The 14823-nt window shown below is 43.7% G+C and overlaps 1 protein-coding gene and 1 non-coding gene across 3 annotated transcripts in view; both read left to right on the top strand.

Annotated features, from left to right (window-relative positions):
• MATN2 (matrilin 2) overlaps positions 1–14823 on the top strand; it is a 134272-nt gene that overhangs the window by 23980 nt on the left and 95469 nt on the right. The window lies entirely within an intron of this gene.
• TRNAQ-UUG (transfer RNA glutamine (anticodon UUG)) lies at positions 13940–14024 on the top strand. The gene has a single exon. It is a non-coding gene; the product is annotated as a tRNA-Gln (tRNA).

Genomic DNA, 14823 nt, shown 5'->3' with positions numbered 1-14823 from the left:
TTTTTTGGTTAATTCACGGAGGGCTTGTAGTCAGTTATTAGGACTAGACCTTTAGTACACTTGGCTTAGTAGCTGACATATAGCAGGTGTTTTTAACATAAGTGGGATACTTCGCTTTTTTTGTGCTAGATTTTATCTTCTTCATTTCAGTTCCTCATTTTTGAGTCATATCTTTTTCTTTCTTAACGTAGCAATTTAGAGTCATTTGCATATTTGATAACATGCTTTATATATCTTCCTGTCCCCACTGAAAATATTAAAAGAATGTTTTCTATTCTTTTGAAATGATTATAAACAATAATCATCTTTACTTAAAAAAATTCACACTTAAATATTTAATGACCACTAGGTACTGAAAATAGCAAGAGGAGCTGTTTCAAAAAGTTTCCTTGAATGATCAACCTATAAACATTTCATTTATTCTGGAGAGGAAATATTATGGAGACTTGAGTTGTGTATTAGTTTGTTAGGTCTGCCATAACAAAGTCCCATACACTGGGTGGCTTAAATGCTAGACATTTATTTTCTCACCTTTCTGGAGGCTAGAAGTCCAAGATCAAGGTTGGCAAGGTGTCGGTTTTTTCTAAGGCTTCCTTCCTAGGCTTGCAGCTAGCTGCCATTTCCTGGTGTCCTCACCTGCTCTTCCCTCTGTACCTGTCTACACCTACATTTCCTCTTCTTTTTTTTTCATTTTTATTTTTTATTTTAGAGAGAGAGAGAACAGGCACACTCGAGCAGGGAAGAAGGGCAGAGGGGGAGAGAATCCCAAGTAGCCTCCATGCTCCGCGCCAAGCCTGACTTGGGGTTCGATTCTGCAAACTGCGAGATCATAAGCCAAAATCAAGAGTCAGATGCTTAATTGACTGAGCCACCCAGGTGCCCCCAAATCTCCTCTTCTTATAAGGATGCCAGTCGTATTAGATTAGAGCCCAGCCTAAGACCTCACTTTAATTACCTCTTTAAAGATCCCATCTCCAAATACAGTGACATTCTGAGGTACTAGGGTTAAGACTTCAACTAGTGAATTGTGGGGGGACGCAGTTCAGCTCACAGCCAGTTGCTTTGCTTTTCACTTTCATTTGTGGAGGACAGCATGTCTTCTCTGACATGTTCCTGTGATAAAACTGTTGCTGAGTTACACCGGAGAAGCACACTCAAAGACTTCAGAGATGTGGATATTTCTGAGTCCTTAAAGCGGGTTGGACAAACATGGTGGGTTGGACAGCCAACGTCCTAGGGCTGCAGATGGGAAATGAATGCAGCATAGCCAGGATGGGAAGCCAAGTCCGAATAAGATTTTTCAAAAGCCAAGAATTAGAACCACTAGCTCAGAAAAGCCTTCTTTCAATATATCCAGAATAGGCTGATTTACAGGGGAAGATGAAAGGAGGGCAACATGTGTATTTTGGCTGCTCGGAGGATGGTGGGGCTGGGAAGGGAGGAGGAGGGAGAAGTTATCATAAGGCTGCAGCCAGCCAAGGAGTGAGAACATCAAAGAGGAAGCTGATGGCCAGATGTACAAAGAGCTGATGCAGGGGAAGGGTCTGGGGGGAGAAACAAGAGGAATGTAGGCATCTGACGACATGGGTTCAGAGCCAGGAGGGGCCTTCAGAAAGGCACGATGGGTGACGTACACTGTGGGGCGTTTGGCTTTGAGAAACCTAGGGAGAATGAGCCTCAGGGGCCTTTAAAGTCAGGTTGGACCATAACGTAAACTGGAGGAATCTCAGTTTACTGGCAAAGGCTCAGTGGGGCTCAGACCTGGCAAAGGCTGCTAGAAGCTGCTTTCCATCTCTAGCTCTTAATTCCCCAGCCTGACATCAGGACTTGTTCCAGTCTACGGGATCCATTGACTGAATGAATATGTCCTGAGAATCCCCACATTACAAGCTATGTTAGGCCAAGTGAAAGATGCAGAATCCTTAAAAGTTTGGGACTCATTGCTGGGGTAGCCAGGGAAGTGTTCCCTTCTCCTAGAGGTACCATTTGTCCATACTGTGCTCAGATGCCTGTCTCCCTGTGGCTGTCCTGTGTGATTGTCCCATCTACTGAAGGAAGCAGGCTCCTCCACTCCCCTAGTCCAGTCAAACTTGAATTTGTCTCCAAAATGCAGAGGAATAGGAAAGCCATTGATTTTACCTAGTTATGTTTCTGTACCCAAATCGTTTAGTTCTAATATGTTATTTTTTGTTTCATGATTTGCCTCAGTTTTATCACCTATTCCATTTGTTAAACAGGTGTGCATTGAGTATCTATAGTGTGCCAGGATGGCGTGGTTTTGGATGCCGATGATACTGCAGAGTCAAGAGGGTCTACCTGTCATGCTTTAGGGTCGCATGGGTCTTTGGGAAGGAATTCATATAGGATCCATGAGAGAAGAAGTCCTCAAGAGCTAGTAGAACGTACTCGTAAGCCATCCGGGGTGGTGCCTTCTGTAGAGAGGATATATTTCACAACAAATTCAATTTCTTTTTTTTTCAACGTTTTTTAATTTATTTTTGGGACAGAGAGAGACAGAGCATGAACGGGGGAGGGGCAGAGAGAGAGGGAGACACAGAATCGGAAACAGGCTCCAGGCTCCGAGCCATCAGCCCAGAGCCTGACGCGGGGCTCGAACTCACGGACCGCGAGATCGTGACCTGGCTGAAGTCGGACGCTTAACCGACTGCGCCACCCAGGCGCCCCAAATTCAATTTCTTTAACAGTCGCTAGTCTGTTTGGGCTTTCTATTTCTTCTTGAGTCTATTTTGATAATTGGTGTTTTCCTTAGTTCATCTCTATTTTCAAATCTATTGGCATACATTATAGGTCATAACACTATCTTTTAATATGGAGCATGGTACTCTTTAACAAAAGTGCTCAGTGTTTTGTTCCCATAGTTCACAAAGCTCATACCAAAATTCTGAAGGAATATTGAGACTGGAGGATGGTGTGCAGGGGGTGGGGTCGGGGGGAAGATGTCTCTATTGATTCTTAGGTTTCCCTGATAACACCTAGCACTTATAAGAGGGCTTTACAGTTTTGGAAAGCACCTTTTGCTTGCCTTCTCTCTCTTTCCCTCGCATAGCCCTTGAGAGGTAGATTTTACCACAGTTCCCAGCTACAGGTAAGGACAAATCTGGTCAGAGATATTAACTTATTTATGACATGTAGATGAAGCTGAAGTCACTCGTAGATCATGCCAGTTTACCTAGGAGAGAGTTTAGAGATCATGTAGTTGACAGGTGTTTAATGGGTGGGCAGGTGGGGCATGGACCACCACAGAGCCTTTGGATAGACTTCAATGGGTCCCTACTTTGGATGGGGAAAAAAATGACATGCTTTCTCACTAACCTCTTAACTGCAGTTGAGCATTTCCTTCTATTATGATTGTAAAACCACAAACCACAGGAATAGTAGCATTACTGTATCACCAACAGAGACCACAGATATTTTCATGACACATTATAGTTGTCAGAGATAATTCAAAATACAGTTGATATGAATTGCTACTTTGAGATATATGAGTTAGTGGGCCCACCTTTTGTCCTTGTTATTTAATTGTTTTAAAGTACATTTGTATGGTAAAGGACCTGAATGTGAGACAGGAAACCATCAAAACCCTAGAGGAGAAAGCAGGAAAAGACCTCTCTGACCTCAGCCATAGCAATTTCTTACTCGACACATCCCCAAAGGCAAGGGAATTAAAAGCAAAAATGAACTATTGGGACCTTATGAAGATAAAAAGCTTCTGCACAGCAAAGGAAATAACCAACAAAACTAAAAGGCAACCAACGGAATGGGAAAAGATATTTGCAAATGACATATCGGACAAAGGGCTAGTATCCAAAATCTATAAAGAGCTCACCAAACTCCACACCCGAAAAACAAATAACCCAGTGAAGAAATGGGCAGAAAACATGAATAGACACTTCTCCAAAGAAGACAACCGGATGGCCAACAGGCACATGAAAAGATGCTCAACGTCGCTCCTCATCAGGGAAATACAAATCAAAACCACACTCAGATATCACCTCACGCCAGTCAGAGTGGCCAAAATGAACAAATCAGGAGACTATAGATGCTGGAGAGGATGTGGAGAAACGGGAACCCTCTTGCACTGTTGGTGGGAATGCAAACTGGTGCAGCCACTCTGGAAAACAGTGTGGAGGTTCCTCAGAAAATTAAAAATAGACCTACCCTATGACCCAGCAATAGCACTGCTAGGAATTTACCCAAGGGATACAGGAGTACTGATGCATAGGGGCACTTGTACCCCAATGTTTCCAGCGGCACTCTCAACAATAGCCAAATTATGGAAAGAGCCTAAATGTCCATCAACTGATGAATGGATAAAGAAATTGTGGTTTATATACACAATGGAGTACTACGTGGCAATGAGAAAGAATGAAATATGGCCCTTTGTAGCAACGTGGATGGAGCTGGAGAGTGTGATGCTAAGTGAAATACAGAGAAAGACAGATACCATATGTTTTCACTCTTAGGTGGATCCTGAGAGACTTAACAGAAACCCATGGGGGAGGGGAAGGAAGGAAAAAAAAAAAGGAGGTTAGAGTGGGAGAGAGCCAAAGCATAAGAGACTCTTAAAAACTGAGAACAAACTGAGGGTTGATGGGGGGTGGGAGGGAGGGGAGGGTGGGTGATGGGTATTGAGGGGAGCACCTTTTGGGATGAGCACTGGGTGTTGTATGGAAACCAATTTGACAATAAACTTCATATATTGGGAGAAAAAAGAAAAAGAAATGTCAATAGCAATAGTACCCTATTAAGTGCACCATATAAATAAATAAATATTTCTGATAAAAAAAAAAGTACATTTGTTACTATATCTCCAGCTTTTAAAATATCTTGATAACTGTAGTTCAAATACTTGACCTCTTTCTTAGCCGTTACATTTATTCATCCGTTTGTTTATTGTGGTAATAGGTATATATAAGATTAAACATCTTAAACCATTTTGAAGTGTACAATTCAGTGAGTATATTCCCATTGTTATGCAGCCAGCATCACTGTCCAGAACTTTTCATCATCCCAATCAGAAAGTACCCATTAAGAAGTGACTCCCTTTCCCAAGTGACTTCTTTTTTACTTCCTGTCTCTATGAACTTGCTTATTCTAGATACCTCATATAAGTGGAGTGATATAATTTTCATGCTTTTGTGTCTGACTTTTTTCACTAAGTATAATGTTTTTAAGTTCATCCGTGTTGTAGCGTGTATCCGAACATTTTTATGGCTCAATAGTATTCCATTATATAGATAGATAGATATCCATTATATCTATCTATCTATCTATAGATATAGATATAGATATAGATATAGATATAGATATAGATACCCATTTTGTTTATCCATTCGTCTGTTGATGGACGTGGGTTGTTTCTACCTTTTGGTTACTATGAGTAATGCTGCTATGATCATTGGCATGCGAGTATCCATTTGAGCCTCTGCTTTCAATTTTTCTTGGATATATACCAAGGATGACATTGCTGAGAAATATGGTAATTCTCTGTTTAACTTTTTGAAGAACTGCCGAACTGTATTCCACAGTGGCTGCACCATTTTACATTCCCACCAGCAATGCATAAGGGTTCCAAGTTTTCTGTATTTTTACCAACGCTTGGTATACTGCGTTTTTTAAATAGTAGCCATCCTAGTGGGTGTTGCATTTTATGTTAGGCATTTAACAAGTTTATTCTGAGAAGGGATCATGGGCTTCACCAGACTGCCATGGAAGTTCTTGGTACAAATAAAGGTTAAGAACTAGGATGAGGGAACCAAAGCCCAGAGATGAAGTGATTCACCGGCAGCACCTATGACTTAAGACCAAGTCTCCCAGGGCTCAGGGGAGCTCTTTTCTCCTCCTGCCACATGGTCTCTTCTCATGTAGACATTTGCCCCAGCCAGTGGTCAGACTGAGTCAGGGCTGGAACCAAGCCATAAACCAACCAGCCACTGAAGCTGAGGCCAGCCCCAGGCACAGACGAGACAGACATAATCCCTGAATGCGAACCGCTGTAACCTAAAACTACCACACACAACCACAGCAACTAAATTTTTATTCACTCAACAAACATTGAGTACCTTGTGTGAGATCAAATTCCATGTTCAGTTGGAGGGTCTAAGGGGCATCCAAAGGGACATCCCTTGGAGATGCTCAACTGCTAGTTTGGTTTACAAGTTAAAGCTCAGGAGGGAGAAATAACCCTGCCTATGTTTCCTTTAAATACAGAATGGTGTCCTGAACTGTCACTCCTGGATCAGGAGCCTCTAGCTCTGCAGAGACAGCTTAAGATGGCTTCCTTTTTCCTGATAATCTCCTTGTGCCATTTTCTTATGAGCTTGCAGTCAACTGTGGCTCTTGAATCTTCCCACACCTGCCACCACGCTTGTCAGTTGGTGTTAAAAATAACAGTAGCTAACTTTTATTAAATATGCATTCTGGCTTTCCACTGTGTGACCATGAATAAGTAACAAAACCACCCTAACCTCCAGTTGTCTCACTTGTAAAATGGGGATGATGAGGAGTGGGAATGACCATGCAGACAAAGGGCTAGCACGGAGACTGGCACAGAGGAAACATTCAGTAAATGCTCATTGCTGTTATTGTCAATTTTAAAATTTATTATTAAAACACACTTTGTGCATTGCAAAATGGAATTAACAGATCCCACTCTACAGTCACATCTTTAAATCTAGGAATTAGGTCTTTTCATCTCTGGGTCTAAGGCATCTGGCCTAGTAGCCTCCCACTAATGTGTACTGAATGAATGAATGTATGAATGAGAGATGACATTTATTAATATTATTAGTATTACTAATTTGTATTTATTTATTTGAGCATCTACTGACATATAAAATAGCATTTTTAACCATTTTAAACCTTAAATCAGATATTGGTCTTAGAGAAGAATCTCTATTGAATTGACTACATGAGTATTTTAGAAAATATGCATACTTAGCAAAATAGTCTAATAAATTTATTTTTTCAAATGGCAAAATCTGTACCATCAGATCCATCCCTTCCTACATAGAATACATTTTTATTGAGCAGCTATTCTGTAGCAGGCTCGGTATCAGTAATGAATTCTCTGGGTAGTAGGTAAATTGCAGTTGGCTTAAGCTAACAGTGGTTTTATGAAAAGAGATTTAAATATCTCACAAGAAGTTTGGAGGTCAGTGATTCCCAGCTGGTGGCAGCAGCTGGTGGCAGCTGTTTTGTCATTGAGGCCAGAGTTCTTTCTAGCTTTTAGATGTGTTGTCCCAGGAGATTGGCTTTCCTTCCTTGGGCTTTTGCCTTGTAGTCACAAGGTGATTGCCATAGCTCCAAGCATCACTTTTTTCCATGATCATGGTCAAGTCAGGAAGAGAATAAAGAGGACTTTTACATTCCTCGGTTCATGCCTTTTGTCAGAGACCAGAACCTTTTCTGGAAATTTCAGTAGAGTTTCCCTTACTCCTCACTGGCTCAAACTGGATTGAATGCCCACTCCAACGACCTAGTCTGGAGAGTAAGATAACCATGACTGACTTGGTTCAGTAAGGAATCCTTCCTGGTGGGGTGGGATCTGCCCTCATGGAGCTCATGGGCACCTCTTTTCTGCTTGAAATCTTAGGCAAGGGAGTAGGAAGGGGTCAAGGAGAGGAATGAATTTTAAGTCGTCAACCTCTAGTGTTGTCTACTCTATTGTGGTAAGCCATTTTCTTGAAAGCACACAAAATGGAAGGAAGGAAGGAATAATTAAGGTGACAGATGAGAGAGAGCACAAGAAAAAAAATTACCCAAATGGTTGGTGCATGTTAAAAAAAAACTAAAAAAGAATGTCAAAGCCTTAAATATTATTACTGGTTTTTTTTTGCAAATTTAAGGCTTGTATGATAAATGGAAATGTATTAAATGCAATTTAAATGTGTTTAATGCAATTTAAAACTTGTATAGTAAATGCTTTATGAATTTTTCTAGGAATCTTGAAACATAGCTGGCTGAAATCCATACATATTGTCCGTATCCTATAGCATGCCGAGATTGATCCTATAACTTCCATTCTCTGGTACTGGTTTTGCCTTAAGAGCTAGAGTAAATGTGCATCTCCAACCTTTAAACACTTTTTAAAACATTTTTTGTTATGGAAGTAATATATGCTTATTTTTGCCCTTGTTATCTATTGGATTCATAGAGGTTCTCTCATGCAAGAGTAGATTTAATCTTGTTTCTGTAGAAGTTTAGAAATATAAATATCCAGGCATTTGCTTCGAGTCTTTTTTTCCAGGACTAACCTTTGAGAGGTGAGAAGAAAGTTGTAGGAAACCTTCTTCAAGTCACGGTCTGATGCTGTTTTCTCGTGTCACAGGACCCCAGATATGTGCCTGTTCCTTCATTCATCTAACAAATAGCTGTTGAGTCACTTAGTGATGGGGGTGTTGGGAACACTGCTGGGAACAAAATAGGCAAAAATCCTTGATCTCATGGATCATGTATTCTAATAGAAGAAACAGACAATCAAAAATAAATAAGTAAAACATATTTGAGAGAAGTTGATGAATGCTATGGAGGAAAATAAAGCCAGAAAGAGGGTTAGGAGTGCTGGCTGGGATGGGGGTGGGGAATTTTAGATCATGAAAGGGAAGGCTTCACTGAGAGGGGGTGCTTTCTACACGCCCCCAAAGGTGGTGGGGGGGTGGCAAGTCACTGAATCCAGAATGTTCAGACTGAGGGAACAGCAGGTAAAAGCATGCCTGAAGTGTTTAGAATAGCAATGCCAGTGTAGTGTGGCTTAGAGAAGTAACATGTGGGCCTTTGGGAGCCATAGTTAGACTTTGGCTTTTCTCTCAAAAAGATGGGAACCGTAGAAGGGTTTTAAACAAAGGAGTGAGGTGATTTCCCTTGTGTTTAAAGGATCACTCTGGCTGCTGGATTGAGAACAGTCTGTAGAGGGGCAAAGGGAAATGCCAGTTGGGAAGTTAATGCCATCATCCAGGTGAGGGATGTTGGTGGAGGTGATCATCTCTGGAGTGTAATGAAGAATGAAGAATTATTTTATTTTGTGGCAAGTTTCCCAAAACCTTCTTGAACAGTGCCAGTTGCTGGGAATTTATGGATACAGCCCTACAGTTACAACTAGGGAACATTCATGTAATGTAAAGTCATGCAGATCGCACCCTTGTCTAGCTGTGTGTGGAAGTTTGTCGTTTCTTGTAGGTTAATCCTGAAGAGTATGAGTTGTAGACTCAGTTTCCCGGATTTGAATCCTGGATCGACCACTTACTACCAGTGTGACCTTACTCTAAACTCTCTGTGTCTCAGTTTCCCACCTGTTAAATGCGGACAACAGGTTGTTGCAAAAAGTGAGGAGTTAATACATGTACACCATTTAGCATTGTGTTGATATATAACCATTGCTCAGTAAACATTAGCTATCATTGTAGATACGGATATAACCATTTATAAAGGTCAAGGAACAGCCCTACCTAACTTAATTTCTTTCACACTGTGGTGTACTAGAACTGGAAAGGAACTGAGACATCATTTAGTCCAACCCTAGCGATCAAAGTGACATGCCCCACCCCCCTCCCCAAAAGAAGGAGGTTATGTAGCTAATGTGGCAGAGTAGGGATCAGAACATGGACCACTGGACTCCCAGTCTGCTGTTTTTTGTGCTATGCCATGTTGCCTCCCTATAGCCTTCAATATAATACCAGGTGGGGATAATAATAATCGTAATAACCACAGTAAGTGATTTTTTTGACTCTCACTTTGTGCCAGGCACCATTCTACATGTTTTACACACATTCACTTACTTAATCCTCATGACAACCCTATGAGGTAGGTAAAGTCATTGTCCCCATCTTATAGAAGAGGAGACTGAAGTTAGAGTAACTTGCCCAGGATGGGGAATGTGTGTTAGGTGGGGCACATGGGTGGCCTGAGAGTCAGGAGGCTGCCCTACCATTACACCGCATGATCTACATTCGCTGCTTGTAAAGTAGGGACAGTGAATCCTGTCTTGAAGGTCCCTTTCGGTTTTAAAGTTTGCACATCCTAAGTACTTTGTGATTATCAGGTCGGTAACAAATACCACGTTAGTTCATTAAACATGCTGTCTTATTAGCTGATCCTCATTTTAATGATCAGCTGCAAGAAAGACTATTTGTAGAACAGCCTAGAAACCAAAGTCACCAAGGCTGTGAGGGATGCTTGAAATGTTATTTCTGGCTTCCATGGCAACCCCAACATAGGGCGTTAAGCTTAATGGAGTCAAGTACAGCAGCTGGAGCCGAGCACTCACCCAAGCGTTATGAGTGACGAGGAAGCAAATAGCAGGCTCAGTAGTTGTCCTTTTGTGTAACCCACGGTCTCGGTATATTTTAGGGAGTGGAGACCTACGCCAAGATGAGTAAGGATGGAGGAAATGAAGCATCGTATCAAAGTGGAGAGAGGACAGTTTCCAAATGAGTTGGAGAATGAGAACGACCTAAGTGCCTGGGGAAGTCACTGTGGAGAGAAGGGTGGGGGAGGCGTGCAGAGGTTTCAGGGAGGGGAGGAGAGTTGGCCCCACTTTCACCAAGCTTGGAGGCACTAGGCCTTCAGGTGAGCTTTGTGAAGAGGACTGAACATGCCCAGCAGTATTTTTGTTTGTTTGTTTCAGTGTGTTTGGAGCTCTCAGTAGGAACCCACTGCGGATGAGCGTGGTGGCAAAATGCAGATACGTTGAGGAGTTGAGGGGACCACCAGGGCCAATGCGAGAAACAAAGCTCTCTAGGTATTGTAAGCAGAAAGGGATTTCAGGGGCGCCTGGGTGGCTCAGTCGGTTAAGCATCCGACTCTAGGTTTTGCCTCAGGTCATGATGTCACGGTTTCATGAGTTCAAGCCCCACATCGGGCTGTGCGCTGATGGTGCGAAGCCTGCTTGGGATTCTCTCTCTCTCTCTCTCTCTCTCTCTCTCTCTCTCTCTGTGTGTGTGTGTGTGTGTGTGTCTGCCCCTCCCCTACTCACGCTGTCTCTGTCTCTCTCAAAATAAATAAATAAACTTAAAAAAAATAAAGGGATTTCATACTGGGAATGAGGTACTTACATAATTGTTGGAAAGACTGGAGAAGTGGGAATTGGGTCTGTCACACAAGAATTCATTGCTGGGATCAGAATGCTCCTGTCACCATAACTGCATCCAAGAAGCTGGTGAGCAGATACTAGAACACCAAGCCTGTCTTTCTACAACCTTTCTTGCCAGCAGAAACAGACTCCACCTTGCTTCCTCCTTTGTGAGGATATCTAATTGGTGGTACCTGTTACCCAGAGCCCTAGCTGCCCCGGGGTCTGGGAAGTATGGTTCTTGTTGTTCTCGCTTCTGCACTATTGGAAGACTCCTGAAAGAGGTAGCACTTCGTGCTGAGTGCCAACTGACGTTCCATCAGTGGTGATTTCAGGTGACATCTGAACTAACTGGGGCGAGCAACAGAGGTACAGGAGTGGGACACGGAAGAGAGAGGCGTTGGGAGGGTCCCGTTGCCGACCTAAGCTGTCTGCTCCACCCCTGAAAGTCCTTCAGGCAGACTCGCTCCAGGGTTAGATACCAACGGGGCAGAAACTCAACTCCTAAAGATGAGAGAACTGTCTTAAAATTCTCTCTGGTGCCTTCTCCATTAGTTTATACATAGAAGATATTAATTTACATCTGACACCAGGCTGGGGTCTTGAAGGGAAAGCAAGGGGTGGGAGGGTGGGCTTGGAGAGACTCGTTCTGGGTTGGGCCAGGGATGGAGAAGAGTGATGTCTGGGCTGAGTCAGGAGCCCCTAGAATGTCCCCTAAAGGAGGATGGCACACAGTGGTTCCCCATTGGCTCTTTAGCGAAGTCCAAACTTCTTCTTCTTTTTTTTTAAGCAACTCGATGCCCGATGTGGGACTTAAACTCATGACCCTGAGATCAAGAGTCATATGCTGTGCTGACTGAGCCAGCCAGGCACCCCGTAAAGTCCAAACTTCTTAATAGGAGGTGCACGCAGCCCTCCCTACCTGGCCCTGTCATCCCCCATGGTGCCCTTCAAGACCCAGCCATACCACACCCCCTGTGGTTACCCATGCACGTGAGCCCCCTACCCTGTTCCGACCTCCAGGCCTTTGCTCACACTGACCCTTTGCCTAAAGTGCCCACCCCGACTCTGCCTGACCAACACCTGCTCGTCCTCTACTAATAGAATAATATTACAAAATAATGTAGTACCCATCAGCTTCTCCAGCATCTCCCTTTCCGCCATCTTGGGATCAGTGCTCTCCTCCAGGCTCCAGTTGCTTGTGTTTTTCATAAATCTTATGAATCTGTCTTTCTTTAAAAGGTTGTCAGCTCCTCCCAGGCTGAGATTGGTTCTCATACTGTATCCCCAACGCCTAGCACAAAGAGGGGGGTTCTATAATGTTTGCATAACTCAGCCAAACCAGAATGATGAGAGAAGTGTCTCCAAAGACCCATTTTGCCTTTGCCGGCAAAGGGCTGTGGAAACCGCTCTCCCTTCCCTCTGTGTGTGCCTGCGCCCTCCCCTTGCAGGGAAAGGGGTGCAAGACTCCGTCAGAGTCAGAGTCAGAGTCAGGGCCTCTATCCCCTTCCTCCTGGCTGTTATCTGTTCGGCCTAACCCTGCACGGCTATTCCCGGGCCTCTCTGCTCTGCTCCCGAGTTCCATTTGCCAAACTCCCAGAAAGCAGATGAGGCAATTGCTCAATTTATTAAGTTAAAACGCTCCTGTGGGTTAAATGCCCACTGCTTTTTTAAAGCCGCCTACGCTGTTTCTCACTTTGCAGAGAGAAGAAATCACCTAACTGTTTCCCAGTACTTTCTGTGCTATCTCGTGGGGGGACGGGCGGGTTTTGAGGGTGTGTATGTGTGTGTGTGTAGGTTATGATTTTAAGATATGAGTCATTTCTCAATTTGGGAAAGGAAGAAAGACAACGAGAGGGATTTTGATAGAGAATTCCAAACTCACTCTGCACCTATTCGGTCACCTCGGTGAGTTTTAAAACCATCGATTATTTTAGGACTTCTTTATATTTTTCTTTATCGATTGGGAGAAAGCCTGTTTGTAAGACAAACTCTGAGAGAAGATGTGAGGGGCATTTTTTTTTTTTTTTTTTTTTTTTTTTTTTTTAGTGAAACTTTAACAAACTGCTTTACCTTGCAAGGAAATTCATTCAGTTCATTGGAAACTGTTTTCTCCAGGGCTAAACCGGGGCAGCTTTCTCTTTGGCTCCTTTGCAAAGAAAATTGTCCAGGGTTCTGGAAACCACAGTTGTTGAACCTCATATGATGTCTTTTCTTTCAGCTCATGTAACAGCTACTAGAGAAGACTGGTGTGATGTGGCATGTTTTTTCTTTCTTTCTTTTCCTTTTTTTTTTTTCTTTTCCATTTTGCTGGCTCGTTGGTACACACTCCCTGAGGGCCTGAGAGAGCTGTGTTCCTAAAGGAATTTATGACAATCAGCAGGGACGACTGAAATTTGAGCTGGTGTCGGTCCAGAATCCCTCACTGCTACCCAAAGATGCAAGTTCATTCACCAGAACCTTCTTTAAAAAAGAACAACAGCAGCAAAATCTCGTTGTGACATTGGAGAGTATATTTTGCACAAAAGCTCCCCAGTGTGCGTCTCCACAGCCAGATAGCACCCATCACCCATCCCTCCCAGTGCACTTGTCTCCGTCTGCTCTGCAGACGTTCTCCCTGGTAATAGCCGGGGAAGGTAGACAGGGAGCAAATGTGGCCGTAGTGAAATTCCAGCTGCTGCCCGGGACCTTTGGTTCAGCTTGTGGGTGTTGGAAAGACCTTAATAGAATAAGAATTGACGTTCTGACCGTATCTCCTGTGTTCTTGAGAGAAGCACTTGGTATGTGGTGGCTCGACTTTTTACCCAGCTCATTGGAACAAGCAGGTCTGTGATAAAGAACACAAGGGGCGCCTGGGTGGCTCAGTCGGTTAAGCGTCTGACTTTGGCTCAGGTCATGATCTCGTGGTTCGTGGGTTCGAGCCCCACGTTGGGCTCTGTGCCAACAGCTCAGAGCCTGGAGCCTGCTTCAGATTCTGTGTCTCCCTCTCTCTCTGCCCCTCCCCTGCTCTCTCTCTCTCTCAAAAATAAATACACATTAAAAAAAAGAAGAAGAAGAACACACAGAGCAGAGAAAAAAACTGGAGGGGCTCTGGCAGGTTGGGGGCCTGGCCAGCCACAACATCCCTTCCCTCAGCCCTCTTCCATCTTCTTTCTTCCCCAACCAGGCATTCAAAGCAGGACGAATGGGAGCCAAGGGGGGAGTCCGTGGAAATCAACTCCATCTGGATGTACTTGTTACTCTTCTCTTCAGTAGTTGGCCAAGAGGTAGAGCACGTATTTGCTCTATATTTTTGCTGTTTGTGGCTCCTTGTTCAGAATTACAGTCTCTAGTGACTCTTCTTTATGGTCAAGGGTCGGGCTGTTCTGGCTGAGCCTATGCCATGATTAGGATTACCAGATAATGATTCACCTTACCCTGCGTCATTCCACAGGCTTCTGTATGCTTGTCTCACCGAACCCCTGGACTGTAAGCCCCCGGAGGCCAGGGACTGCATCTTCTACCCGTCAACACCAACAACTCCAGCACTGTATTTTGCCCATAGTGCCTTCAGTTCTCTCCCCTCTGTCTACCAGCCCTGAGCCAGGGGGTGGTGAAATACAGATGAATAAAGCCCAGTAGTGACTCCAGAGGTCTGTCCTGCTGTTTTGTGGGTTTGCAGGCCACTAAGTCTGGTATTTGTGGGATGACATCATGGCACATTGTCGCGAATGGTGCTTAGTGTTGGCACTGCC

This window comes from Panthera uncia, chromosome F2 (genome assembly GCF_023721935.1).
Source record: "Panthera uncia isolate 11264 chromosome F2, Puncia_PCG_1.0, whole genome shotgun sequence".
Taxonomy (NCBI): Eukaryota; Metazoa; Chordata; class Mammalia; order Carnivora; family Felidae; genus Panthera; species Panthera uncia.
Note: the sequence above shows the minus strand (reverse complement) of the source record. Positions and strands in the feature narration are given on the sequence as shown.